Source organism: Manacus candei, unplaced genomic scaffold (assembly GCF_025592945.1).
Source record: "Manacus candei isolate 608988 ecotype Guabito, Panama unplaced genomic scaffold, ASM2559294v1 h1tg000086l, whole genome shotgun sequence".
Taxonomy (NCBI): domain Eukaryota; kingdom Metazoa; phylum Chordata; class Aves; order Passeriformes; family Pipridae; genus Manacus; species Manacus candei.
The window spans coordinates 178,539-205,541 of NW_026138134.1; the positions used below are offsets into that span (position 1 = coordinate 178,539).

The 27,003-nt window shown below is 50.8% G+C and overlaps 1 long non-coding RNA gene across 1 annotated transcript in view; it reads left to right on the forward strand.

The window, feature by feature from the left end:
* Positions 1–27,003, forward strand: part of LOC127482288 (uncharacterized) — a 139,141-nt gene that overhangs the window by 101,064 nt on the left and 11,074 nt on the right. The window lies entirely within an intron of this gene.

Consider the following 27,003-nt stretch of genomic DNA (forward strand, 5'->3'; position numbering starts at 1 on the left):
GCCTCTTGGATTTTATTCGTGGAGCACGACTGCCATCTAGCGTCCATTTCTTCTGGGAGGGGCAGTCATATTCACAGAGTGGTCTTCTCCCTTAGCAGTCCTCGTAGTATCTCTGATTGAATCAAAGAATCAGTATAAATTTCGGAGTATAAATACAGTGATACTTGAAAGACCCTCCCCTTCACAAGCAGTCCAAAATTCTCTTCTGATTTTAGGGTCAAATCGCCTCTTGGATTTTATTCGTGGAGCAAGACTGCCATCTAGCGTCCATTTCTTCTGGGAGGGGCAGTCATTTTCACAGAGTGGTCTTCTCCCTTAGCAGGCCTCGTAGCATCTCTGATTGATCTATCCGACCCCTAACCCCTAAACTAAATGCTTTAGGACCAGCTAAGACGTGTCTTAGAACTTCCCATTTGCTTAAACAATGTAAGACTTTCTTCTTAACAGAACAATCTCTTATTAAACAAGTTTTCTGAGGCCTGTAAGCTAATTTCTTGAAGATGGGCATATGATACACTCTCTATTAGTTTCCATGTATCATCTACATTCTCTCTCCTACAACTAATTGTAGTCTTAAAAGAAAAGAAAAGACTGCTACCATGCCAAGAAAGCAAACCCCTTTGTTGATTAGGATTTTTATCTAAGAAAAACTTCTGATTTACGAAGCCATTAAGGATGGAGATCCTCTCTCATTTCAGTGCCATTGTGACAATATGGGGCCTCATGTAACACATGGAACACAGAACACTGCACATTCCCAAGCAATCAAAGGGCCATTGTAACACTCCAGGGCCTCATGGAAGACGGAGGCCCCGCAGAGAGACCTCAAATCAGAGGTTTGGGCAATCCTCAACCAGAGGAAGTTCAACAAGGGGAAGAGCCAGATTCTGTCCCTGTGATGGGGCAACCCCGAATGTCCGGACAGACTGGGAATGATATTCTGCATAGCAGCGCTGGAAAATGGCCTCTGGGGTCCTGGTGGATTGCCAGTTGGCCAAGAGTCAGTGGTGCTCTGGCGGGGGCTCACTGCTCGGTCACAGGAGGGTTTTCAGACACACGAGTCCTTTGCTTGCAGGTCTGTGATGAATGCCCTGAGGAGATGACCTGGGTTTTCCAGTGCACATGGCAATAGATCACACCCTGCTTTGGTGGTCATTTATGTCCTACGGAGGTGACAGAGATGAGAAAGAGAATGAAATTTTTGAATGTGCCTCTGAGTGCCCCTCAACCTGCTGCAAATGTGCAGATTCCAGCACATCCAGTTCAGGTGTGAGAGGCTGTTCCCTGGTCCTCTGAGCAAGAAGAGCTGGACGAGGGACACAGCAGAACTCGCTTACTGAACCTGCATCTCCATGAATCCCAAAGCAAGTTTGAGGGGTTATGCCACGTCCGAGTTTTCTCAGGGGAAGGTGTTTCTCCCATGCACTGCCTCCCCGTGGCACTGGTGCCACAGCCCCTGACAAAACCACAAGTGGTGTTTGTCCCTAGCAAAAGTGCTCCTGCTGCTAGCCGGGATGTTCCACTGGAAAGGCCAGGAGAGGTTGAACCCGGAGGGCACTGAGCCCGGAGGGATGTTCTGCCTCTCGTACCCCTCGACCATTCCGGCAAGCGCTTACCCTGTAGGACAATTCAGGAGTCTCTACGTGCCAAAAGAGAGATGTGAGGGAAGAGACGATGGCCGTGTAAGAAGCACATGGTCTGTCAATCTGAAGATCCTCGATACCAAACACCACCCCTGCCACCCAGTCCGGCCCCGCCTGTTCTACCGTGCGGAGCATGGACCGCCGCCGCGCTGCCGCCGCTGTCGCCTGGCCTCCGCCTCCAACCAGCACCCGAGGAGAGCCCGAGAGGCGCCGGCACCTGTCCCAGCCCCGGGGCGGATTTGTCGGAGGCGGACAGGGGAGGGGGGAGAGGAATGCAGAGGAGGCGGAGGCGACCCGCTAGGAGCAGAGAGTCGGGGCTGGCGGGGGCAGCGGTGCGCCGGAAAGCGGATCGGCGGCTGCGGCGGTGTCGGAGAGCGGGGCTGGTTGCGCTGGCCGCGGTTTTGATCTGTGCGCAGGGCTGGCGGCCGGAGACCGTAGGGGCGGGGGCAACCCCCTGGGGTGGACGTGCATATTCCTCGAGGTTGCCCTCCTGTCTGGTTGGTTCTTCACAAAGCTCTTCTCCGGAACTATCTTCCCAGCCCTCCCTCCCTCTGGTCCATAAAGTATTCCCTGGGAACACTCATCGCTTTTTTCTTTGTCGAGCCGTTATTCTTTCCTTGCTTTACTCTCTGTCCTTCAGTGAATTCGTGCAGTCCGTCCTTCCCCTTTCCTTCTTTTCTTCCTCTCTTTGCTTGGCTTAATCCCGCAGCTTTCCATTCTTCTGTGACTTCACCAATCCACCTCTCTTTTCCGCTCACCTCTCTCCAGCAAATATTAATGGACATTTCAACTACTACACACCTTTATATCCTCTTAAAATTCTTCTCCGTATTGGCTTGACTGCTGCTGTGCCCTTTGTTTTGGGCAAAAACATCCAGTGCAAAACCACTTCCGACGGTTTTTCTTCAGCTCCCTTCCGGGGTCTGCAGTTAGAGCCCAGGTGCAGCAGGACCCATTGGTAGAGACCAGTGGGAGCAGTGAAATCACCAAGTGCTCACACGCCAACATACGAAACGGTGAATTTATCCATTCCTACCGGCAGCTCCCAGGTCACAGCCCCGAGTTTCTCGGTGTTAAATGGTCCAGAGAGCTGCGGGCGCCAACGGGGCGGCTGTGGGTGACGGGTGATGGTCTTTCCACCATCCTCTGGCTCTCCGGGCTCCGTCATGGAGACGAGTTGGGTATTAGCGCTTCTATTAAAACAGGGTTTTCAGTCATACAAAGAGAACAGGCTTGAGTACCTGGGTGCCAAGTGACGTAAAAAGCACAGCGCAGCGCAAGAGGCACCAGTGCTAGAACACTGAATTTAGCCTTGGCCTATCAAATCCTCATCTCACTAAACTTAATAATGCGTCAGATTCTGCTTCCAGGCTGCCTCTGGCACGACCTCCGGTTTTCTCCAGGCTGCCCAAATACTTAGAACTCTCTGTTTTCAGGACAAGCATACATATTTCAGGTGTTCCCTAGTCTTCTGAGTAAGAGAAGTGACACAACTGGGATCTCATCACGGAGACTGTATCTCCATTGGTCCAAAGCGGGTGGGAGATGCCATGCCATGATTTCTCATGGGCAGGTGCTTCACCCATGCACTACTTCAGCGTAGAACTGGTCCACAGCCCAAGTCTAAAACTAAGGTGCTATTTGTCTCCAGCAGAAATGCTCCTGCTGACAGCTCCGCTCCCCACAGACGTCGATCGGTCTCCCGGTGTATCGCAGCCCCCGTAAGACATGGCCCACTGCAAACAGAGAGATTTGAATATGTTGCCAGCCGGGGAAAACTGGAAGTCGTGCCAGAGGCAGCCTATAGGTTGAAAGGGATGCATTAATAAAGTTAGTGAGATGAGAGTTTGATAGACCGGGAGCAGCTTTGGAATGATCTCCTGATTTTCTTTAGAAAAGGAGAAATGTGTGACTGCAGAGAGAGCCGAGATATCTTTAGGTGGTAGTATGTGGAGGAGAGGACAGACGGAGAGGGATAGTGAAGTTGAAGTGGCGAGCAGAGAGAGAAGGAGGCCTGAGCTTTCATTTCTTTCCCTCTTTATTTCTTTAGAGAAGTAAGATCGCCTGGAGTGAACACATGAAGGACAGCAAGTACATGATCTGCAGCGATGTTTCTCTATTCAGTTGTATTCCCCCACGGGGCCTGAAAAGGCAGTTGACTATTTCCTGGGAAGAAAAAGAATGCATTTATGAAAAGCTGGGATATAGAGAGGAGGTGTACCAGGTAGAAAGTGACGTCGAGGTAGCCAAAATTCATGCTGAGACGAACCTGCCTGTTTGCCGAGAGTGTCAGAAATCTCCACCCTGTGCCGAGAGAAGAGAGCTGCCAGAAACGAATCTCTTAGAGGGGGAGCAAAGGAAGCAGGAGGGTCGAGAAATGAACTGTACTTTCAGTACCTCAAATGCTCTCTTTGGGTTTCTCCCTCCCCAAGTAACAGCCCGTCTGCCTCCCCCAGCCGATGGCATTCTGAGCATTGCCTGGCTCTGGGGTCTCACTCATGAGCAGAGATTGTTCCCGGTCAGCTCGCAGTGCAGTCCTGCCATCCCCAGTTGCAATCGCCTGCTCTGCTGCACACCCGCTGATGTGCTTTTGGGAGCTCCCGGCTTCTACCCTTCTGCACCTTTCACATCTTCCCGTGTTGTCCTCAGCTCTCTGGGCTGCTTGCAACTTCCTCGGAGAACACGTGTCTCCTCCGCTTCTGTGGCTTTTCCCCTGTCCTTCTTCATCTGCCTGGGAAGAATGCCTCTCTCCCAGCTCCCCGGGAAAGGGAGATGAGCCCTGCTGGGCAGCAGCCCAGTGTCTCTAGATTTGCCTTTCTCTTCTGCGAAAACGCAAAGTCTGAGAGGAACGTGGCTCCAGCAGGGCTGCTGGATATCCCAGCTCCAGAGATGGCAAGGAGAGCATATGCCCTAGGGAATGTACTGAGGGATGAGCAGGGAACAGGATGAAGACCCTGACGCACATGCAGGGAGCACATGGGGCAACTACCAGAGTGCTGCTTGCGAGTGGTGGGGCTAGGAGAGCCCTGGCCCACCCAGGGCAGTTGAAGGTCTGGGGGCTTGGCAGATGGAGACCCTTACACCCAGCCCCTTCCCTAAACCAAGTCCAGAGGGATCCCAGGCACCCATCACACCACAGGAAACAGAGGCTTTCACATGCTTCCCAGGTGGAAGAGCATTATCGAGTTCACCCTCCTTATGCCTGTGTGCTCCTGAAAGTTTTCTACCATCTTAAATATCAGAGGAGAGATAACACATTTAGAGGAAGCTGAGAATTCTGCATTTTTACTGAGAGGCTAATGAAGGATGGTCCTGCAACCACCCTTCCTGAGGCCAGGGCCACATGGTTGGAGGTCTCTCCTTTCTTACTGCTTTGCTTTCCTCTCTCACCACCTCTAACGCTTGGTCTGGCTTGGTTGCACCTCGCTCCTTTCGCACTGTCTGCTTTCACAGTTACTTCAGAACACGTCCGAGATGTAGTGTTCAGATCCTTGACGAGTGACACTCCAAATCTTGCGGACCCTTACTCTCTGTCTTTTCCACACTCCAGGCAAGGCAAGAACCCCTCCTCCTATCCAAAGAGAAAGATCTTCATGAACCAGGGAATCGCGGTTCCTACCTGGAGTGGATCAAAGTAACCAGGAGACGATGCCTCAAGAGAAGGTAGGGACACACCTGACAACTTACTGCAGGATGCCCCGATTTGTACTGCCCTGTGCTGTATAAATCACTTTGCACTCAGGCATTTTGTCGCAAGCCTGCGCTCTGTGTAGGAATGAAAAGCCATGTTTTCATAAGGGTGCTAATTTGCTCTGCCGTAGAACCAATTAACCGAGTTTTGTTTCTAAGAGAATCCCCTGAAATCTCTGAAGACGACAGTGTCAATGAGTCCGTGTGCGCCAGGGCCCAGGAATACAGAGCCACTTCCCATGATGTGGTCCGGAGAGCCAGAGGACGGTGGAAAGACCGTCTCCCGTCACCAACAGCCACACCGTTGGCGTCCGCAGCTCTCTGGACTATTTAGCAGCGCGTACGAGGAGATCGGGGTTGTGACCCGGGAGTTGCCGGTAGGAATGGATACGGTCTCCGGCAACCGGCCCTGCGCACAGATCAAAACCGCGACCAGCGCCGCCAGCCCCGCTCTCCGACAACGCCGCAGCCGCCGATCCGCTTCCCGGCGCTTCCCTGCCCCCACCAACCCCGACTCTCTGCTCATGGTGCGCCGCCTTCTCTCCGCCTCCTCTGCCTTCCTCTCCCTCCTCCCCTGTCCTCCTCCGACAAATCCGCCCCGGGGCTGGGACAGGCGCCGGCGCCTCTCGGGCTCTCCTCGTGTGCTGGCTGGAGGCGGAGGCCAGGAGAGAGCGGCGGCAGCGAGGCAGCTGTCCGTGTTCAGCACCGTAGAACCGGCGGGGCCGGGCTGGACTTGCGAGAATGGTCGAGGGGCACGAGAGGCAGAACATCCCTCCGGGCTCAGTGCCCTCCGGGTTCAACCTCTCCTGGCCTTTCCAGTGGAACATCCCGGCTAGCAGCAGGAATACTTTTGCTAGGGACAAACACCACTTGTGGTTTTGTCGGGGGCTGTGGCACCAGTGCCACGGGGAGGCAGTGCATGGGAGAAACACCTTCCCCTGAGAAAACTCGGACGTGGCATAACCCCTCGCACTTGCTTTGGGATTCATGGAGATACAGGCTCAGTAAGAGAGTTGTGCTGTGTCCCTCGTCCAGCTCTTCTTGCTCAGAGGACCAGGGAACAGCCTCTCACACCTGAACTGGATGTGCTGGAATCTGCACATTTGCAGCAGGTTGAGGGGCACTCAGAGGCACATTCAAAAATTTCATTCTCTTTCCCATCTCTGTCACCTCCGTAGGACATAAATGACCACCAAAGCAGGGTGTGATCTATTGCCATGTGCACTGGAAAACCCAGGTCATCTCCTCAGGGCATTCATCACAGACCTGCCATCCGCTCTTGGCACTCACAATAGAACCACAACTTCCAGCACTGGCTTCTCACCCGGCACACAGAGATTCTTTTGCCTTCCTTGGAGAGACCGGAAGAACTAGACAGGGTGTATCTGTTTACATTGCCCAGACAAGTCTTGAGCACACACCTGCTGTTGGTGTGGGGAGATGACCCTGAGCAAGAACAATTGCCATCAACCTCCTGGGGAGACCTTGAAGTTAGGTGGGACAAAGAGTGTCTCGGTGTCACATTGCATTTACGGTTCTAAATCCTGGCAAAGCCCATGCGTGCAGCTCTGGGATGTGCTTCTCTTGGACAGAGCTCCGCGTTTCCGTCTCTCAGGCGGTGGGGCACCTCAGATAGTGGCAGAGCAGGTGGCACCCCACAAGGGCTTAGGTGCATCCAGGCTCCTGGTGTGGCAGCAGGAACCCCAGGAGATACTGCCCCTGCTGCCATGAACTGTCTGTGTCTGTGTGCAAGCAAAGGACTCGTGTGTCTGAAAACCCTCCTGTGACCGAGCAGTGAGCCCCCGCCAGAGCACCACTGACTCTTGGCCAACTGGTCATCCACCAGGACCCCAGAGGCCATTTTCCAGCGCTGCTATGCAGAATATCATTCCCAGTCTGTCCGGACATTCGGGGTTGCCCCATCACAGGGACAGAATCTGGCACTTCCCCTTGTTGAACTTCCTCTGGTTGAGGATTGCCCAAACCTCTGATTTGAGGTCTCTCTGCGGGGCCTCCGTCTTCCATGAGGCCCTGGAGTGTTACAATGGCCCCTTGATTGCTTGGGAATGTGCAGTGTTCTGTGTTCCATGTGTTACATGAGGCCCCATATTGTCACAATGGCACTGAAATGAGAGAGGATCTCCATCCTTAATGGCTTCGTAAATCAGAAGTTTTTCTTAGATAAAAATCCTAATCAACAAAGGGGTTTGCTTTCTTGGCATGGTAGCAGTCTTTTCTTTTCTTTTAAGACTACAATTAGTTGTAGGAGAGAGAATGTAGATGATACATGGAAACTAATAGAGAGTGTATCATATGCCCATCTTCAAGAAATTAGCTTACAGGCCTCAGAAAACTTGTTTAATAAGAGATTGTTCTGTTAAGAAGAAAGTCTTACATTGTTTAAGCAAATGGGAAGTTCTAAGACACGTCTTAGCTGGTCCTAAAGCATTTAGTTTAGGGGTTAGGGGTCGGATAGATCAATCAGAGATGCTACGAGGCCTGCTAAGGGAGAAGACCACTCTGTGAAAATGACTGCCCCTCCCAGAAGAAATGGACGCTAGATGGCAGTCTTGCTCCACGAATAAAATCCAAGAGGCGATTTGACCCTAAAATCAGAAGAGAATTTTGGACTACTTGTGAAGGGGAGGGTCTTTCAAGTATCACTGTATTTATACTCCGATATTTATACTGATTCTTTGATTCAATCAGAGATACTACGAGGCCTGCTAAGGGAGAAGACCACTCTGTGAATATGACTGCCCCTCCCAGAAGAAATGGACGCTAGATGGCAGTCGTGCTCCACGAATAAAATCCAAGAGGCTATTTGACCCTAAAATCATAAGAGAATTTTGGACTGCTTGTGAAGGGGAGGGTCTTTCAAGTATCACTGTATTTATACTCTGAAATTTATACTGATTCTTTGATTCATGCATGGCAGAGTACCCCCATGAATCCCCAACTGGCATATTAAAGAAATGTTCGATCCAATGGTTTCTGGTCATGGGGTTTAATTCTTTTGTTTTATCCCTTTGATTCCATGAAGTTCCAAAGATATCCCACGGTTTGTTTAATTCCATGAGGTCTCGCACATCCCAATGATGTCCCTTAAGTCCCTGGTTTCTGTAGTTTCCCAGGGAACATTTGCTTCTATGATGCAGGGCAGTGCCACGACGGCCACTTGATTCCGTGAGTTCCCCCAGTCTCCCAGCAGTCCTTTGGTTCCATGAGACTCTGCAATGTTGCAGTGGGTTGACCTTACCTGGATGCCAGGTGCCCACCAAGCTGCTCTATTGCTGCCCTTCCCAGCCAGACAGAAGAGACAGAATAAGATGGAAAATTATTTCTACCTTGAGATCAGGCACTTTACTAAAGCAAAAGCCGAAGTTTGCGCATGCATAAGTGAAGAGGGAAAAAAAAGATTTTCTCTCTACTTCCTGTCAGCAGCGATACCTGGCCACTTCATGGGAAGCAGGGCTTCACCACACAGAGAAGCCGCTCAGAAGGCATGTATTGTAAAAAAATGGATTTTCCCCCTTTCCTGTTCCTTTCCTGAGCTCTTGTAGCTGAGCTGATGCCATATATTCTGCAATGTCCCTTTGGTCCATTTGGCTCAACTGACCTGTCTGTATCGCCTCCCATGATCTTGCCCCCGATTCAGGGGACGAAGCTGACAATGCAGATGCTGCACCAGCCCTGCTCAGCAGTTGCCAAAGCACTGGTGTGATTAACCCCTTTGTAGCTCCCAATGCAAAGCACAGCACTGTGACGCCTGCAGTGAGAAAATGAACTCCAGCTCAGACAGACCCAACACATGTGGGATTCTGAAATGTCTCAGGGTTCCTTTGGTTCCACGATGCCCCTCTCAGACCTGGCAGTAGAAAAATAAATCAAAAAATTGAGAAGAAATCATCTTAAAGTCATGCTAAGCCTGTCTTCTACAGTCCAGAATCTATATATGTGTGACTGCAGATACTTGGGATGAGGGTAGATGCTCAGAGGAATTCATGGGTTTGATCTAGGAAACCTGTTTTCACTGCCTTTTCCTCCTTGGACATTTTCTGATGCCCGGAGGAAGCTCATGTCCAACAGCAGCTCCATCCCCCACTTCCTCCTCCTGGTTGCAGCTCTTGCACTTCTGCTTCTTCCTGGGCATCTCCCTGGCTGCCCTCCTGGGCAACGGCCTCATCCTCAGCGCCGTAGCCTGCCACCACCACCTGCACACCCCCCAGGGACTTCTTCCTGCTCCACCTCTCCCTCACACACCCGGGTTGCATCTGCACCACTCTCCCCAAAGCCATGGCCAATTCCCTCTGGAACACCAGGGGCATGTCCTACTCAGGATGAGCTGCACAGGTGTTTTTTGCTTTTCTTCTTGATCACAGCGGAGCTTGCCCTTCTCACCATCATGTCCTATGACCGCTACGTGGCCATCTGCAAAACCCTTCACTACAGGACCCTCCTGGGCAGCAGAGCTTGTGCCCACGTGGCAGCAGCTGCCTGGGCCACTGGGAAGCGGGTCTGGCCCTGGGGCTGCAGGAGCTGCCGCCTGAGCTGATGATCTCCTGAGCAGTCCAGACATGCAGTCACTCTCCCTGTCCTCTATTGCCTCCCTTTCTTGCTGCACGACCAGAAACGACTGTGTTGCTCTGCTGGGCTGGGGCGGGGCAGGGAGATGGGGGGACCAGGGAGGGGCTGGTCTGGGCAGTTCCAGTGACTAGAAAACCCCAATGTTCATCTGAAGTGTAGGAGTGGGCAGGGTGGGAGCATTACAGGGCTGAGGTGGCTCCAGGCTCTGGGAGTGGTAGCAGGAGCCCAGGGAGATACTGCCCCTGCTGCAATGAACTGCCTGTGTGTGTGCCAGGGAAGGACTCGTGTCTCTGAACACCCCCGTGTGTGCATCAGTCCAGCTCAGGGTTGGACACCTCTCAGAGCCCTGACACATTTCTCTGTGTGACTCCAGGAAAACCCCCACTGTGCCAGGGAGTTACCAGATCCTTTACTGTCACCCTCCTGGTGTCCTGTGTAATGATGAAACTAGAAAAGGTGATCATCATACCCTGGTAATTTTCTAAGAGGAGAAATGTCACTGCTGGAAAGAAGTGTCACTGCTGGAAAGAAGTGTCACTGAAGAGGTGAGAAGAGGGAACATCATTGTTTCCTTCAGTCTGTTCCACAGCAGGTTCCCCTGGAGCCCCAGGGACACCTGCGGGGAACCCAGAGGGGCAGAGAAAGGGCTACCTTTGGCTCTTGCTGTGCTGCTCAGCTGGGCCGGGCTCCTGGCACACAGGGAAATCCTGGCAAGCGGGCAGCACTGCAGAGAGACAGCTCTGCCCAGGAGCAGCTCCTCTGCACAGCCCAGCAGGGCCGAGGGCACTGCCTGTAGGCACGAGAGAAGAGAAGAAAGGCAAAGGGAGGTTAAAGGCAGCAGAAAGATGGGAGGTGTTCAGCTGAGACACAACTTGGGGACACAACTTCACACTCTCTGCAGAGTGAGTCTACAGGTGCAGGGCAATGTCGCTTGTGTTCCTGGAGGAATCTCCTAAAGTTACCACATCCCACAGCCTTGCACATCTGTCAGGACTCTCCCAGTTTCTCTGTTGTGCCGGAGGAGGATGTTGTCCAGGGCAGGCCTTCCCTGCAGCACCGTCAGAGGGACAGCGCAGGTGGGCTCCTTCTCCCAGGGATGGCTGCGGGGTGGGAAGGTGGGGGTGCAGCCAGGGATGCCCGGGGCTGTCCTGCAGAGCAGGGTCCCTGTGCTCCGGGGTTCTTTGTGCCAGGGCAGGGACTTTGCTGCCTGCTGGCGTCAGGTCTCATCCTGCCTGGGTAGTTGCCCACCCCTCTGCAGGGAGAAGCTGTCGGTGGGTGGTGAGAACCCCAGCAGGAGCCAGGCAGGTTCTTCCTGCCGTTGGATGAGGTGTGTGTGGTCAGGGCTGTGGGAGGTCAGGGCTGCTCCCAGATCCAGATCACACCAGCACATTTCCAAGAGCACTGTCAAATGGGAAGGACAAAGCACAATTATTAGGAAGGAATGGAGCTTTTCAGAGTCAGTGTTTTCAGTTTCCTACTCCTGAGGAATCTGGGGGTTGAGAAATGGAAAAGGAGCTCCCATGTTGGACAAGTCACTGAGACTCCTGAGCTGTAACTTGGAATGCACAAGTGCTTCTGTAAGCAACTTCCTAAAGTGCTTTCGGTCTCTGCTCTGCTTTTGACAGAAGCAGCATCACTTCTGCTGGACCCATCTGTTTTTTCTTTATCTGCCCTTTTCCACCTGCAAAAAGAAAAGTTGCCCAGTCAGTGCGCTGCAAACAGGCAGGTTTCTCTCAGGTCACAGTGAGTGCACAGACATTCGGATGGAGTGGTGACAGGGAAGTCATGAATGGATTTCTGATGTTGAGTCTACTGTTTTGAAATCACAAAATGTAGTGTTGAAGTCATCGTTAGCCTTTGAGAGGGAAACAGGAGAAAAATCGGATAAATTTGTTGCTAAAAATGAGCTGCTTCAAACTGAGGTTGACCACCTTCAAAGTCTTGTTCAAATTTGGATGATTATGAAACAGTCAACTCACGGATTACCCCCATCAATACTAGACAATGCCCGCAGTATAAAGGCATAAAGCCCTCCCAGCCCCTCCAGGAACCCTCAAATCCCATCCCGGTCCCACAGGACACTCCCAACTTGCCCTTAAACCCTCCGAGGCCCCCAGACTGCCTCCCAGACCCACAAAAACCCACAAGATGCCCCCAAACCCCTCCCAGTTACCTCCAACCCTCCCAGGACCTTTCAAACCCTCTCCTAGTTGCCCCCTTCCCCTTGAGTATGCCCCCAAACTCTCTCCCAGTTCCTTCCCACATCCCCGACGATTCCCCAAAACCCCTCACAGCTGCCCCAATCTCCCCAACCTCCCTCCCAAACCCCCAAACTCCCCCAAACACCTTCCCAGTTACCTCCACGACCTCCAAGCCCTTCTCAGCCTCCCCATTCCTTCCCAAAGCCCCTCCCAGTTGCCGGTCCGTCCCCCAGGCTCGGGTGAGGAGGTGCCCCAGGCTGACGGGCCCGCCCAGACAGGGGCGGTTCCAGCAGCATGTCAGGAGCCACCCCCTGCCCCGAAAGCTCCCGCCCGCCCTGGAGCCACCTCAGCTGCCCCTGCAGGGGAGAAATCCAGGCCGGAGTAGAGCAGGGGGCAGGGCCGGGCTGGGACCTCGATGGACGGGGGCACTGGGAGAGCAGGGGAGAGACCAGGATGGGCTGAGGGGGTACTGGGAGAGAGGGGAGACACTGGGATGGGCTGAGGGGGCACTGGGAGAGACACTGGGATGGGCTGAGGGGGCGCTGGGAGAGAGGGGAGACACTGGGATGGGCTGAGGGGGCACTGGGAGGGAGAGGGGAAAGTTTTTTACCCGTTTCCTGGGCACTTGAACACCCTCTGCACCCCCGTTCCCGGCCGTGCCGGCTGTCCTTTCCCCCCAAGCCATGAACAGGTTTTGGGGCTCCCTTGTGGGTCGCAGCCAATAGAACGGCTCTGCTGGAATGACGTCATTGCCAAATTCTATTGGGCCCCTGTCCTTGTGCCGGTGAGTCACCCAATAGAACGTCAAAACTTCCGTGGGGGCTGCCGGGAGCGGGGCGGTGATGGCAGGGGAAGGGAGGATTGAGATTGAACCCGATCGGTCCCGATCAATCCCGGCCCCAGGGTCTCCCCCCACCGCGCTGTTTTTCACGTGCGGCCCCAACGAGGCCATGGTGGTGTGGGGTGAGTTCAGGGGGTCCGGGGGCTCCTGGTGACCCCTCCGAATTTCCCCCAAGACTCTTGGGAACCGCCCAGATCCCCCCAAAGACTTCTGGGGACCCTCCGCCTTTCCCCCTCCTCCCCCAAATCTCCTGTGCATCCCCTTAACCCTTGAAAATCTCCTGGGACCACCTCAGACCCCCAGACTCCCTCCTGGGGACCCCCAAACACTCTTCAGGACTCCGGGGCCCCTCCCGACCCCCTCCTAGAGTCTTTTGGGTGTCACCAACTCTTTACGGCGGATTCCTCCGTCCATTTTTCCACCCTGGACTGCTGGGGGTCCACCCCCCCAAGAAACTACTGGGAACTCCCCAGTGTCCCACCACGAGATTCCTGGGTCCCTCCCCCCCCCCAACCCCCTGTGGGTGCCCCCATCCTTTCTTCCCCTCGAAAATATTCTTGGGGGTCCCCCAATGTCTCCTCCAGCCCCCATCCTGCCAGGGATGGATTTGGGGGGATCTCCTTCCCCTTCCCTCTGGCCCGAAGGCAAATGCCCTCCCTGTCCTTCCTTCGCCCCCAGGCAGAAAAGAGAAGAGAAACAGCCAGTTGGCCCTGGCAGGTGTGGGTGTGTGCAGGCTGTGGTTGAGTGGTTGAGAAGGGAGAGGAGGGGCTGGTGTTTGGACCAAGTCCAGCAGGTGATGTCTTTTGTATCTGGCAGTCCTTGGTCAGCTCCACGACCACCCAGCTGTCAGTGTTCATGACATACCCATCAGCCCTTCTCTTCTTGCCAACCCTATGCTGCTCCTAAGTTCTTTTGCTGTCAGTTCATAAAGAGGTCTTGTCAAGTGTTACTGATTTAGAAACTAAAGCCTGACATCTTTGTCTTTGCCAAAGATGTGTGTGAAAGGGCAGTGCTGTTGCAAAGCAGTGTTGAGCTTCACATTGGGTGACTTGGCAGCTTCCTCTGCATCACCCATGCACCCTGGGTTTCTTTGAAAAGTACTTTTCACTCCAAATGTGACACCACATTAGCCTGTAGGACGTCCTGTCCCCAAATGGATAACTGTAAATATTAATAATTAAAAAGTGCCCCCCTCCATTATTCAAGGAAAGCTTGTATCTCTGTACTAAAAGCATCCAAGGGTCACGTCCCCCAGTTTTCTATCTGGTACATGGGTAGGGCTGCACTCTGGGGGTGTGGGGCTTTGGTTCTTTGGTTGCCAGGGGCCACTGTGAGTCACTGAGCCGGGGTGGGGACAATGGGCAGGGCTGGCTGGGACAGGCTGTGGCACCTGTGACATAAAAGGGAAGTGTCCCCGTGGGGCAGCTCGGCAGGGCCCATCAGGGGATGCTGCCCAGTGCAACCTGTGCTGTGGGGAGCACGCACACAGGGAGAGGCTGGGCCGGACGAGGGCCAGGGCAGCAAGGCCGCCCCAGGGAGTGGGTTCTGCCCCTGCCTGCAGGGCCCAGCCCCTGGCAGGAGCGCCTTGGGCAGGGCCCAGTGCTGCTGCTGGGGCAGGGGGTGAGGCCTTGCCGCCTGCCAGCTGCCTGGGCCCCTGTCCTTGCTGCGCCACATCCCCGAGGCTCCATCCCCGCTCCCCCAGCGCCAGCTCCCTCCTTCCCAGCCCCAACCAAGCCCTTCTCTGTGTCCTCCTGCAGGCCATGGCTTTCACAACATTCCTTTTGGTGCTTGTGCAAAGCATCTTCCAGTCCCTGCAGGCAGTCGGGGAGGGGCTGCACAAGACTCAGTGAGCTTGGAGGTCTTTTCCAAGCTGAAGGACTCTTGGATTCTGTGATTGTGTGCTGGATTCAGCAGGATCCGTGTTAGCAGCATTAGTTTGCTCCCAAAGTTTCCTCGCTGTCAGCTCTTGTGGCCTAAGGCTTGAGCTCCTTTAACTCCTTGTGCTGAGCTACTGATGGGAAAGGAGAGGCCTCTGCGAGCAGATTCCTGGTGTTCCCTGTAGAACAGTGAGGGAGAAGGTGTAGTCAAGTGGGAAGAGAAGTACTGTTTGTGTGTGGCCTCCTATGTGGCCTTGGCGCCTTTGAGGGGCTTGAAGGAGAAAAGAGCTTTGTTAAAGTGAGAAGTGAAATAGTGTGTTGGCTGTTCTCTCTGCAGGGAGAAGGTGTCGGTGGGGGAGGGGTCACAGAGTGGGGGAGAGGCTGTAAAGTGGGGGAGGGGTCACAGAGTGGGAGAGGGGTCACAGAATGGGGGAGGGGTCACAGAGTGGGGGAGGAGCCACAGAGTGGGGGAGGGGCCATAAAGTGGGGGAAGGGTCTGAGAGTGGGGGAGGGGCCATAAAGTGGATGAGGGGTCATAGAGTGGGGGAGGGGTCAGAGAGTGGGGGAGGGGCGATGAAGTGGGAGAGGGGTCACAGAGTGGGGTAGGGGCTACAGAATGGGGTAGGGGCCACAGAATGGGGAAGGGACCATAAAGTGTGGGAGGGGCCACGGGGTGGGGGAGGGGTGACAGCCTGGACTCGGGGGGTCAGGGCAGTGACCTCGGGGAGGGGGAGGGGTCAGGGCATGGGGTAGGGGTCTCACCTGATCCCGGGGCTATTGGGGCCATGGCGGGGCCGAACCTGGTGGGGACACCCAAGTTTTTCCCAAATTTCCCCGCATTTTTCCCAGTTTTTCATCCATTTCTCCCAAATTTCCCACTCTTTCCTCAATTTTCCCCCCAGTTCCCCCATTTTTCCCAATTTCCCCATTTTTCTCAATTTTTCCCCATTTTTTTTCCAAATTCCTTCCATTGTTCCCAAATTTCCCCCATTTTTTCCCATTTTCCCCAAATTTCCCCCCATTTTTCACAACTTTCCCCAATTTTTCATCCAATTTTACCCAAATTCTCCCTTTTTTTTTTCTCAATTCACCCCATTTTCCCCAAATTTCCCCATTTTCCCCAAATTCCGCCATTTTTTCCCAATTTTTTCCTAAATTTCCCCTAATTTTTCCCAATTATCCCCCATTTTTCCTGATTTTTCACCCATTTTCCCCAAATTTCTTACTTTTTTCCCAGTTTTCCCTCCATTTCCCCTCAAAATCCCCCATTTCCCCAAATTTCTGACTTTTTCCCCAAAATTTCCCCCGTTTTTCCACATTTTCCCAGATTTTCCCCCAGTTTTCCTAAATTTCCCCCCATTTTCCCCCATTTTTATCAATTTTCCCCAAATTTCCCACTTTTTTCTCAAATTTTCCCCCATTTTTCCCAATTTTTCATTCGTGTTCACCAAATTTCCCACTTTTTTCCCCAATTTTTCCCCATTTTCCCCAAAATTCCTGTTTTTTTCCCCCCATTTTTTCCCACTGGGGAAATTTGGGAAATTTGGAAAACTGGGGACCCAAAAATCCAAGAAAATGTGGGGAAATGGGGGAAAAATGTGGGGGAAATCTGGAGAAAAATCTGTGAAAATGTGGGAAAAATGGGGGGAAAATCAGGAAAATGGTGAAAAATCTGGGAAAATGTGGGCAAATGGGGTAATTGCGGAAAATTCTGGGAAAAATGTGAGAAAAATCCGGGGAACTGGGGAAAAATGGGGGAAAATGTGGGAAATTCTGGGGAAAATGGGGGAAAATATGGGAAAATATGGAAAAAAAGGGGGAAAATGGGGAAAAATGTGTGAAAATCTGGGAAAATGTGGGAAAAATGGGGGGAAATCTGGGAAAATGGGGGGAAATGGAGAAAAACTCCGGGAAAATGGGGAAAAAATTGGGAAAAAACTGGGAAAATGGGGAAAAATTGGGAAAAACCCTGGGAAATTCTGGGGAAAATGGGAGAAAATCTGGGAAAAATGTGGAAAAAATGGGGGGGAAAGGGGAAAAAATGGGAAAAATCTGGGAAAATAGGGAAAAAATGGGGGGAAAATGGGGAATATTCTGGGAAAATCTGGAAATATGGGGAAAAAAATCTGAGAAAAATGGGGAAAAATCTGGGAAAAATCTGGGAAAATGAGGAAAAATCTGGGCAAATGTGGAAAAAATGTGGGAAAAATCATGGAAAATGGGGGGAAATTGGGAAAAAATCCGGGGAAATGTGGGAATAAAAGGGGGGAAATCTGGGAAAATGGGGAAAATAATTGGGAAAAAATCTGGGAAAAAATGGGAAAAATGAGGAAAAATCTGGGGAAATAGGAAGAAAATCTGGGAAAATGTGGGAAAAAATTTGGGAAAATGTGGGAAAATGGGGAAAAATCCGAGAAAATGGGGGTGAAACGGGGAAAAATCTGGGGAAAATGGGGGAAATGGGGAAAAATCTGGGAAAATGTGAAAAAATTGGGAAAAACTGTGGGAAAATGGGGGAAATGAGGAGAAATCCGTGAAAATGGAGGAAAATGAGGAAAAATGTGTGAAAATGGGAAAAAATGGGAAAAAAATCGGGAAAAATGGGGAAAATCGGGAAAAATCGAGAAAAATGGGGGGAAAATCTGGGAAAATCTGGAAGAAAATCTGGAGAAAAATCTGAGAAAATGTGGGAAAAATGGGAAAAAATGTGGGAAAAATCTGGGAAAATGTGGGAAATTCTGGGAAAAGTGGAGGAAAAATCTGGGGAAAATCCGGGAAAATGGGGAAAAAATAGGGAAAAATCTGGGAAAATCTGGGAGAAATCTGGGAAAATGGGGACAAACTGGGGGGGAAATGCTGGAAATTCTGAGGAAAATGGGGGGAAATGGAGGAAAAAAGGGGAAAAAATCCCAGAAAATGAAGAAAAATGGGGAAAGATTTAAAAAAATGGGAAAAAATCTGGGGAAAATCTGGGAAAAATGGGGAAAAATCTGGGAAAATCTGGGAAAAATGAGGAAAAATCTGGGAAAATGTGGAAAAAATGGGAGAAAATCCAGGAAATGGGGAAAAATGAGGAAAGATAAAAAAAATTTTGGAGAAATGGGGAAAATATGGGAAATTCTGGGAAAAATCCAGGAAAATGGGGGAAGAAATCTGGGCAAATCTGGGAAAAATGTGATAAAAAATCGGGGAAAATGTGGAAAAAATGGGAAAAAAAATCTGGGAAAATCTGGAGAAAAATGTGTGAAAATGTGTGAAAATGTGGGAAAAATGTGGAAAAAATGGGGAAAAATCTGGGAAAATGGGGGGAAAATCTGGGGGGAAATCTGGAGAAAATGGGGAAAAATCTGGGAAAATGGGGTAAAAATGGGAAAAAATCTGGGAAAATGTAGGAAAATTGGTTAAAATCTGGAAAATGGGGGGGAAATGGGGAAAAATTCATGAAAATGTGGAAAAATGGGGGAAAATCTGGGAAAAATGGGGAAAATGGGGGGAAATGTGGAAAAATGGGGAAAAATGTGGAAAAACTGGGTTAAACTGGGAGGAACTGGGAGAAACTGGGCCAGAGGGAAAGGGATGTTGCCATGGAAATGTGAGCCAGCCCCTCCCCCACCCGGCCCAGGGCCCACGGGGGGGGGAACTGGGTTAAACTGGGACATACTGGGAGGCACTGGGGGGGACACAGGGAGTTACTGGGAGCTACTGGAAGCTACTGGGGGGGTCACTGGGGTTACTGGGATGGACACTGGGGTTACTGGGAGCTACTGGGGGCGTCACTGGGGTTACTGGGAGTTACTGGGAGCTACTGGGGGGCTTACTGGGAGTTACTGGGAGCTACTGGGGTGGACACTGGGGTTACTGGGAGTTACTGGGGTGGACACTAGGATTACTGGGAGTTACTGGGAGCTACTGGGATAGACACTGGGGTTACTGGGAGCTACTAGGAGCTACTGGTGGCGTCACTGGGGTTACTGGGGGGGTCACTGGAGATACCGGAGGCATTACTGGGGTTACTGGGAGCTACTGGGAGCCACTGGGAGCGGCCCATCCCCCTCCCTCCCCAAGGTCACCCCAAGGACACGGAGGGGGGGAAGGGGGGGAAGCCCTGCCCCCTCCCAGTCCCTCCCAGTCCCTCCCAGTTCCCTCCCAGTCCCTCCCAGTACCTGAACTGGTCACACTGGGAGCGGCTCCAGGTCCCCCCTCCAGTTTAGGCCCCCGGGGTTAATTTGGGAACCAGTGACGTCACTGGGGGGAGGGGCCTCGAGGGGGCGGCCCCTCCCCTCTCCCTTCCCAGTACAGACCAGTAAGGGACCAGTAACGGCCCCAGTGGGGGGGGGAGGGGAAGGAGGGAACACTGAGGGTGGGGATGGAGCAGGATGGTCCTTGAGCATGGGGGAAGGGCAGGAGGTTCCCTGAGGGTGGGGGAAGGGCAGGACCGTCCCTGAGGGTGGGGGAGGGGTAGGCGGGTCCCTGAGGGTGGGGGAGGGGTAGGCGGGACCCCGAGGTGGGGGGAGGGGCAGGAGGGTCCTGAGGGTTGGGGAGGGGCAGGGAGGGACCCCGAAAGTGAAGGAGGGGCCCTGAGGGTCCCTGAGGATGGGGGAAGGGTAGGAAGTTCCCCGAGGGTGGGGGAGGGGCAGGAGAGTCTCTGAGGTTGGGGGAGGGGTCCTGAGGGCCCCTGAAGGTGGGGGAGGGGCAGGGAGGGCTCCTGAGAGTGGGGGAGGGGTAGCAGGTTCACTGGGGGGAGGGGAAGGAAGGGACCCTGAGGGTGGGGGAGGGACAGGAGGGACCCTGAGGGTTGGGGAGGTGCAGGAAGGGGGGGAGGGGCTTTGGGGGGGCCCTTAAAGGTGGGGGGAGGGGCTGAAAGTGGGTCCATCATTGGGAGGGGACACGCCCACCCAAACCCCAGTAAGTCCCAGTTGAGCTCCCAGTTCAGGGAGGGGGAGAGGATGCAAAAGACACGCCCACTTGCACAGGCTATGGCCACCTTGGGATGGGACACACCCACCAGGGAGAGACCACGCCCACCTAAAGAAGGGACACGCCCACCCGCAAACCACTAAGTCCCAGCTGAGTTCTGCCTTAACTGGTCCTTACTGGTCCCACCACCCCATTCCGCGTTCCAGTGACCCGTACTGGTCCATACTGGTTTATACTGGTCTATCCTGGTTTATACTGGTCTGTACTGGTCTGACCTTGACGGAGATGATGAAGCGCCCCCAACCCCCTTAACTGGTCTTTACTGATCCCACCACCCCATTCCCTGTTTCAGTGACCCGTACTGGTTTATGTCGGTTTATACTGCTCTACCCTGGTTTATACTGGTCTATACTGGTCCATACTGGTTTGTACCGGTCTGTACTGGTCTGACCTTGATGGAGATGCTGAAGTGCCCCCAACCCCCTTAACTGGTCCTTACTGGTCCCACCACCCTGCTCGCTGTTCTAGTGACCTGTACTGGTCCATACTGGTCCATACTGGTCCGTACTGGTTTTTTACTGGTCTATACTGGTCTATACTGGTCTATACTGGTCTACACTGGTCTATACTGGTCTATAATGGTCTGACCTTGATGGAGATGCTGAAGTTCCCCAACCCCCTTAACTGGTCCTTACTGGTCCCACCACCCTGCTCCCCATTCCATTGACCCATACTGGGTCGTGGTGGCAAGAACCCCAGCAGGAGCCAGGTGGGGTCTTCCTGCCATTGGATGAGTGCTCTGGGAGGTCAGGGCTGCTCACAGATCCAGATCACAGCAGCACATTTCCAAGAGCACTGTCAAATGGGAAGGGCAAAGCACAATTATTAGGAAGGAATGGAGCTTTTCTCAGTCAGTGTTTCCAGTTTCCTACTCCTGAGGAATCTGGGGGTCGAGAAATGGAAAAGAAACTCTCATGTTGGACAAGTCACTGAGACTCCTGAACTGTAACTTGGAATGCACAAGTGCTTCTGTAAGCAACTTCCTAAAGTGCTTTCAGTCTCTGCTCTGCTTTTGACAGAAGCAGCATCACTTCTGCTGGACCCATCTGTTTTTTCTTTATCTGCCCTTTTCCACCTGCCTGAGGTTTCTCTCAGGTCAAAGTGAGAGCACAGACATTTGGATGGAGTGCTGACAGGGAAGTCATGAATGGATTTCTGATGTTGAATCTACTGTTTTGAAATCAGAAAATGTGGTGCTGAAGTCATCGTTAGCCTTTGAGAGGGAAACAGGAGAAAAATCGGATAAACTTGTTGCTAAAAATGAGCTGCTTCAAACTGAGGTTGACCACCTTCAAAGTCTTGTTGCGCCAGAGTGCAGAGAGAAAACTGTTGCTAAAAAAACAGGCTCCTGGTTTGGTCAGGCAACTTCATAAACCAGTGTCTTACCCTGGCATTGAGACTTGGGAAACCACAGAGAACCCTGATTCTAAGTCTCAGGAGAGAAAGAAACAAGGAGAATTTGAAGTTCAACTGATGTTTCTAGAGTCTCCCAGCTTTCCTCACCTTAATGAAAATAGACTGAGTGATCCCTGTGATAATGAACAAAGGGAAGATTATTCTTTACCTCCCTCAATTTCCTTTGTACCTGATACTGAATCCACTAAAAAACCTTGGACTCAAAAAGAGAACCCGACCCAGAAAACAACTCAATTCATTCTGATTCAAGTGGTTAAAGAGCAGAAGCATTATGGCGATAAACCTGGACAAATTAAAAGCCAACCAGTGAAATCCTATCAATATATCACATACCTTGGGATTCCACTTTGTTCTCATCAACAGTTAATACAATTTCCAATGGATATGGGGACAAAATGTTGGCAGCAAAATGCCAAAGATGGGATTAAAACCCAGACGAAAAAGAATTAAAATCACTGGAGAAAAAGAAGAAACCAGTCTTCAACCAAGAGCTTCACCCTGTTACTGTTTTGTTGATATTACCTTTTTGCTTTTTATTCTAATAATCATATTGTATGTTAAAATTTGGATGATTATGAAACAGTCAGCTCACTGATTACCCCCATCAATACTAGACGATGCCCGCAGTATACACCCGTCCCAGCCCCTCCAGGAGCCCTCAAATCCCATCCTGGTCCCACAGGACACTCCCAACTTCCCCTCAAACACTCCGAGGCCCCCAGATTGACTCCCAGATCCAGAAAACTCTTGCTGCCTGCCCATGGAGTGCCCAGTGTGGCCCACCAACTGCACCACAAAGCCAAAGCTTCCAGGCTTTCTTTCCTGGGAATTAGGGCTGTTCTTTCCTATTTTCAGCCATGCCTCCCAACTGATAGCCCAACTCCCAAACTGCTAGCATGCCTGTTGATACAGAATTGTTAAAATAAACCTTGCCAGTATATGTTTTCAGACACCGATTATTTAGTGTCGTTTCACTTTAATCCACCCCAAGGGAATTCTTAATAAAAACCTGAGTTACCCCCTCTCCCCTTTTCCTGGGGCGGGTTGTAACACCAATCAGCACTGACTCCGCCCAGTAGGCATAGCAAAGGAAGTTTCCTTTTTGTTTAGGGTTAGGATTAGGGTTAGGATTTAGGGTTAGGGTTAGGGTTAGGGTTAGGGTTAGGTTTTGAGTTAGGGTTAGGGTTAGAAAGGGTTAGGGTTCGGGTTAGGAAATTTAGGGTTAGAGTTAGAGTTAGCAAAAGTTAGGGTTAGGGTTAGGGTTAGGTTTAGGGTTAGCAAAAGACAGGGTTACTGTTAGGGTTAGGGTTAGGGGTACGGGTTAGGGTTAGGGTTAGGAAGAATTTGTCTAAGTGCGCGATCTAACAATCGCGGTTTTAGCCCATTCTGGACACGCAGCGGTGCCCAATAAGCCCCTCTCAGACTATAAGCCCGATTCATTGCCCACCGCTGTCAGAATCTTGTGCTTTTTCTCTTGGGTCTCTGCTTTTGCTGTTGCTGTTCAGTTGCGTGTCTGTCAGAATACCCACCGCCGTCCAGTATGTACTCTACTTCTATAGAGCACTGTCCCCTAACCCCAACATTAAAAGAGAGACTGGAAGCTATGCGCAAACCCTGTTCCCTAACCCTAACCCTAACCAAGAGACTGCAAGCTATGCGCAAACCTTTTTCCCTAACCCTAACCTTAAAAGTGAGAATGCAAGCTATGCGCAAACCCTTTTCCCTAACCCTAACCCTAAAAACGAGACTGCAAGTTATGCGCAAACCCTCTTCCCTAACCCTAACCTTAAAAAAGAGACTGCAAACTATGCGCAAACCCTGTTACCTAACCCTAACCTTAAAAAAGAGACTGCAAGCTATACGCAAACCCTTTTCTCTGAACCTAACCTTAAAAAAGAGACTGCAAGCTATGCACAAAACCAGTTCCCTAACCCTAACTTTAAAAAAGAGACTGCAAGCTACTAGGGTTAGGGTTAGGGTTAGGGTAAGGGTTAGGGTTGGGGTTAGGGTTTAGGGTTAGGGTTAGGGTTAGGGTTGGGGTAAGGGTTAGGGGTTGGGGTTTAGGGTTAGGGTTAGGGTTAGTCAGAATCTGTCTCAATGTGTGATCTAACTATCCCGGGTTTACCCCATTCCAGGAATGCAGTGGTGCCCAGTAAACCCCTCTCGGGCTATAAGCCCGATTCAGTGCCCACCGCTGTCAGAATCTTTTGCTTTTTCTCTTGGGTCTCTGCTTTTGCTGTTGCTGTTCTGTTGCGTCTGGCAGAATACCCACCGCCGTCCGGTATGTACTCTGCTTCTATAGAGCACTGGCCCCGCCCACTGGGTGGAGTCAAGAGGTGGAGTCCGTGTTGATTGTTCTGCGTCACTGGCTCCGCCTACTGGGCAGAGTCAGTGCTGATTGGTGTTACAACCCGCCCCAGGAAAAGGGGAGAGGGGGTAACTCAGGTTTTTATTAAGAATTCCCTTGGGGTGCATTAAAGTGAAACGACACTAAATAATCGGTGTCTGAAAACATATACTGGCAAGGTTTATTTTAACAATTCTGTATCAACAGGCATGCTAGCACTTTGGGTACTGTCATACCACAATGTGACACAGAGATAACCTTTGGGGGGGGGAAAGAAAATGCATAGGGGAGAGAAAGGAACGATAAGAGCAAGGGAGAGTAAGAGAAAGAAAAGCTGAGAGTGGACAGATGTATATAGTCACCGCCCACAGGGTCCAGCAATGCTTCCATGTCTGTCAGTTGAAGTGGTGGCCTTGATCTGCCGGGGGTGAAGGAGGGAAGTCCCCATACTCCAAGAAGTTATGAGTTATAGCCATGATTAGTGTCACGGACCATGCCTCGAGCCTCCAACATCTCGAGGGTTGCAGTCTCTCTTCTAAGGTTAGGGAACAGGCTTTGGGCATAGCTTGCAGTTACTGTGTGGACCAATTGTCAGAGACTGAAATGGTTAATGATTTATGCATTCTAGGAGACTTTTCAGGCTTTTGACTTGCATGATACCTCTGATGAGCAGTCGGGCCCCTCCCTCCCTCCAGTGCTGACGGTGTGAAGCCCTGAAAAGGCAAGAGCTGAGCTTACAGGCTTTTGACTGTTGATATATCTGATGAGGAATCAGGCCCCTCCCTCCCTCTGCTATGAGATGTTAGGGTTAGGGTTAAGGTTAGCAAGGGTTAGGGTTTAGGTTTTAGGGTTTACGGTTTGGGGTTTAAGGTAACGTTAAACCATCATTTTCAGGGTATGGGCCCGATAGCTTAATTAGCTGACCTTACTAGAAAATAATATAGAGGGAGTATAGAGGATTTTGATTCCTTTAGTGTAGGTTCGATTCCTACTTTTCTAAAATTAGGAAATGAGAGGATTGGTATACCTCTATGTTTACTTTATCATAGTAACCCTTTTGGATTCAGGCACATTTCCTTGAGTGTCTTAGGTAGGGGGGTAGGCCTGCATAGGAGATAGGAAGGCTGGTATGCCATAGGCATAAGACTAATGTTAGGGGTAAGAAGTTTTTTCAAAGCAAATGTATGAGTTGATCATATCGGAATCGAGGGTAAGAGGCGCGGATTCATAAGAATCCTGCGGAAAGGAGGAGGGTTTTTGTAGCTAAAGTAGGGGGAATGAGTTCTTGAGGGAGATTAAGTGAGCTGGGGTTTAGGAATAGAATGGTTGTGAGTGCATTTATTAGTATAATATTAGCATATTCGGCAAGAAAAACCAAGGCGAATGGCCCTGCAGCATATTCTACGTTGAACCCTGAGACTAGTTCAGATTCTCCTTCTGTCAGGTCAAATGGAGCGCGGTTTGTTTCGGCAAGAGTGGAGATATATCATATTATTGCTAAGGGCCAGGAGGAGAAAATGAGGTAGAGAGGTTCTTGAGTTGTAGTTAGGGTATTGAGGGTGTAGTTACCACTAAGGATAATTACGGATAGGAGAATAATGGCTAGGGTAACTTCGTACGAGATAGTTTGTGCAACTGCTCGGAGGGCGCCGATTAAGGCATATTTTGAGTTAGAGGCTCACCCTGATCATAGAATTGAGTAGACTGCCAAGCTAGATAGAGCTAGAAGGAAGAGTATGCCAAGGTTTAGGTCAGTAAGGGGAAAGGGTAGGGGAAGTGGTGTTCAGATTGTAATTGCTAGGAGAAGGGCTAAGATAGGAGTAGATATAAATAAGTAAGGGGAGGAAGTTGATGGACGAATTGGTTCTTTAATGAATAGCTTTACTCCATCTGCTATAGGTTGTAAGAGACCAAATGGTCCTACAATATTAGACCCTTTTCGGGTTTGCATATAACTTAGAATCTTACGTTCAACTAGGGTAAGAAATGCTACGGCGATGAGGATGGAGAGAGCATAGGATATTGATATAATAAAGTAAGTGAGGGTTAAGTGAATTGTCATGTGGTTTGTGTTGGAGCTAGGGAGAGGATTTGAACCTCTGGGTAAAGGGCTTAAGCCTTCTGCATTTGCCAAGCTCTGCCATGCTAGCGGTCCTTTTCTAGGAGGGGGTTATGGTGGAGCTCTTAGTAATTTAGTTGGGTTCATTACTGGGTGCGAAGGCGTGCTTGTGGCATAGGCCTTACTTCTTCGATCCTTTCGTACTAGAAGGAGTTGTAACATAGATAGAAACCGACCTGGATTACTCCGGTCTGAACTCAGATCACGTAGGACGGTTAATCGTTGAACAAACGAACCCTTGGTAGCGGTTGCACCACTAGGATGTCCTGATCCAACATCGAGGTCGTAAACCTCCTTGTCAATGTGGGCTCTTGAAGGAGATTGCGCTGTTATCCCTGGGGTAGCTAGGTTCATTAATCAATTATATTGGGTCTGGTTACTATTAGCACGTTGATGGGTAGTTCTTGGTTAAGATGGATTGTCTGATATTTGGAGGTTAAGTTTGTCTCCAAGGTCGCCCCAACCAAAAAATGCACACCAGCAAAATCCCGGGGGAGTAGGCCCTGTGGGTGAGTATTGTTTATGGGAGTGGTAGCAGATTTTAAAGTTCCACAGGGTCTTCTTGTCTTATGGGGTTATTCCTGCTTTTGCACGGGAAGATCAATTTCACTGATTATCTGTAGGAGACAGCTAAGACCTCGTTAAGCCATTCATACAAGTCCCGATTTATGGGACAATTGATTGCGCTACCTTTGCACGGTTAGGATACCGCGGCTGTTGAACGAATTGTCACTGGGCAGGCTTCACCTTTAATACTTGGTTTGCTAAAGGCTATGTTTTTGGTAAACAGTCGGGCCTTGGATTTGCCTAGTTCCTTTTACAGATTTTAATCGTCTTTGGGGGCGCTCCATAGGTGGGTTAACAGAGTTTTGGGTATAAGGTCTTGTTAAGGTTAAAAAATATCCTGTGAATTGTTAATAATGTTGTAATGTAAGCTTGCGCCATAGAGGGGATCCCTAGTTACTTATTTTAGCATAAATTCTCTTATTTAATATAAGTTGGCCTATTGGGGAAGAGGGAGTCATGAGGAAGTTTAGATTTTTTTAGGTGAGGAGCTTTGACACATTCTTTAATGGTGGCTGCTTGAAGGCCCACAATTAAGCTGTAATTAAATTTATCCGCTAGGGGAGAGTGTATTCTTTTTTAAAGGAGCTGTACCTCCTTTAAATAGCCCTTAATTCGCTTCATGTGGGTTGAGTGTAGTCCTGGGAGGTGAATTAAGAGGGAACTAAGATTCATTTCATAGGCAACCAGCTATCACCCAGCTCGATTGGCTTTTCACCACTACTAACGAGTCTTCCCACT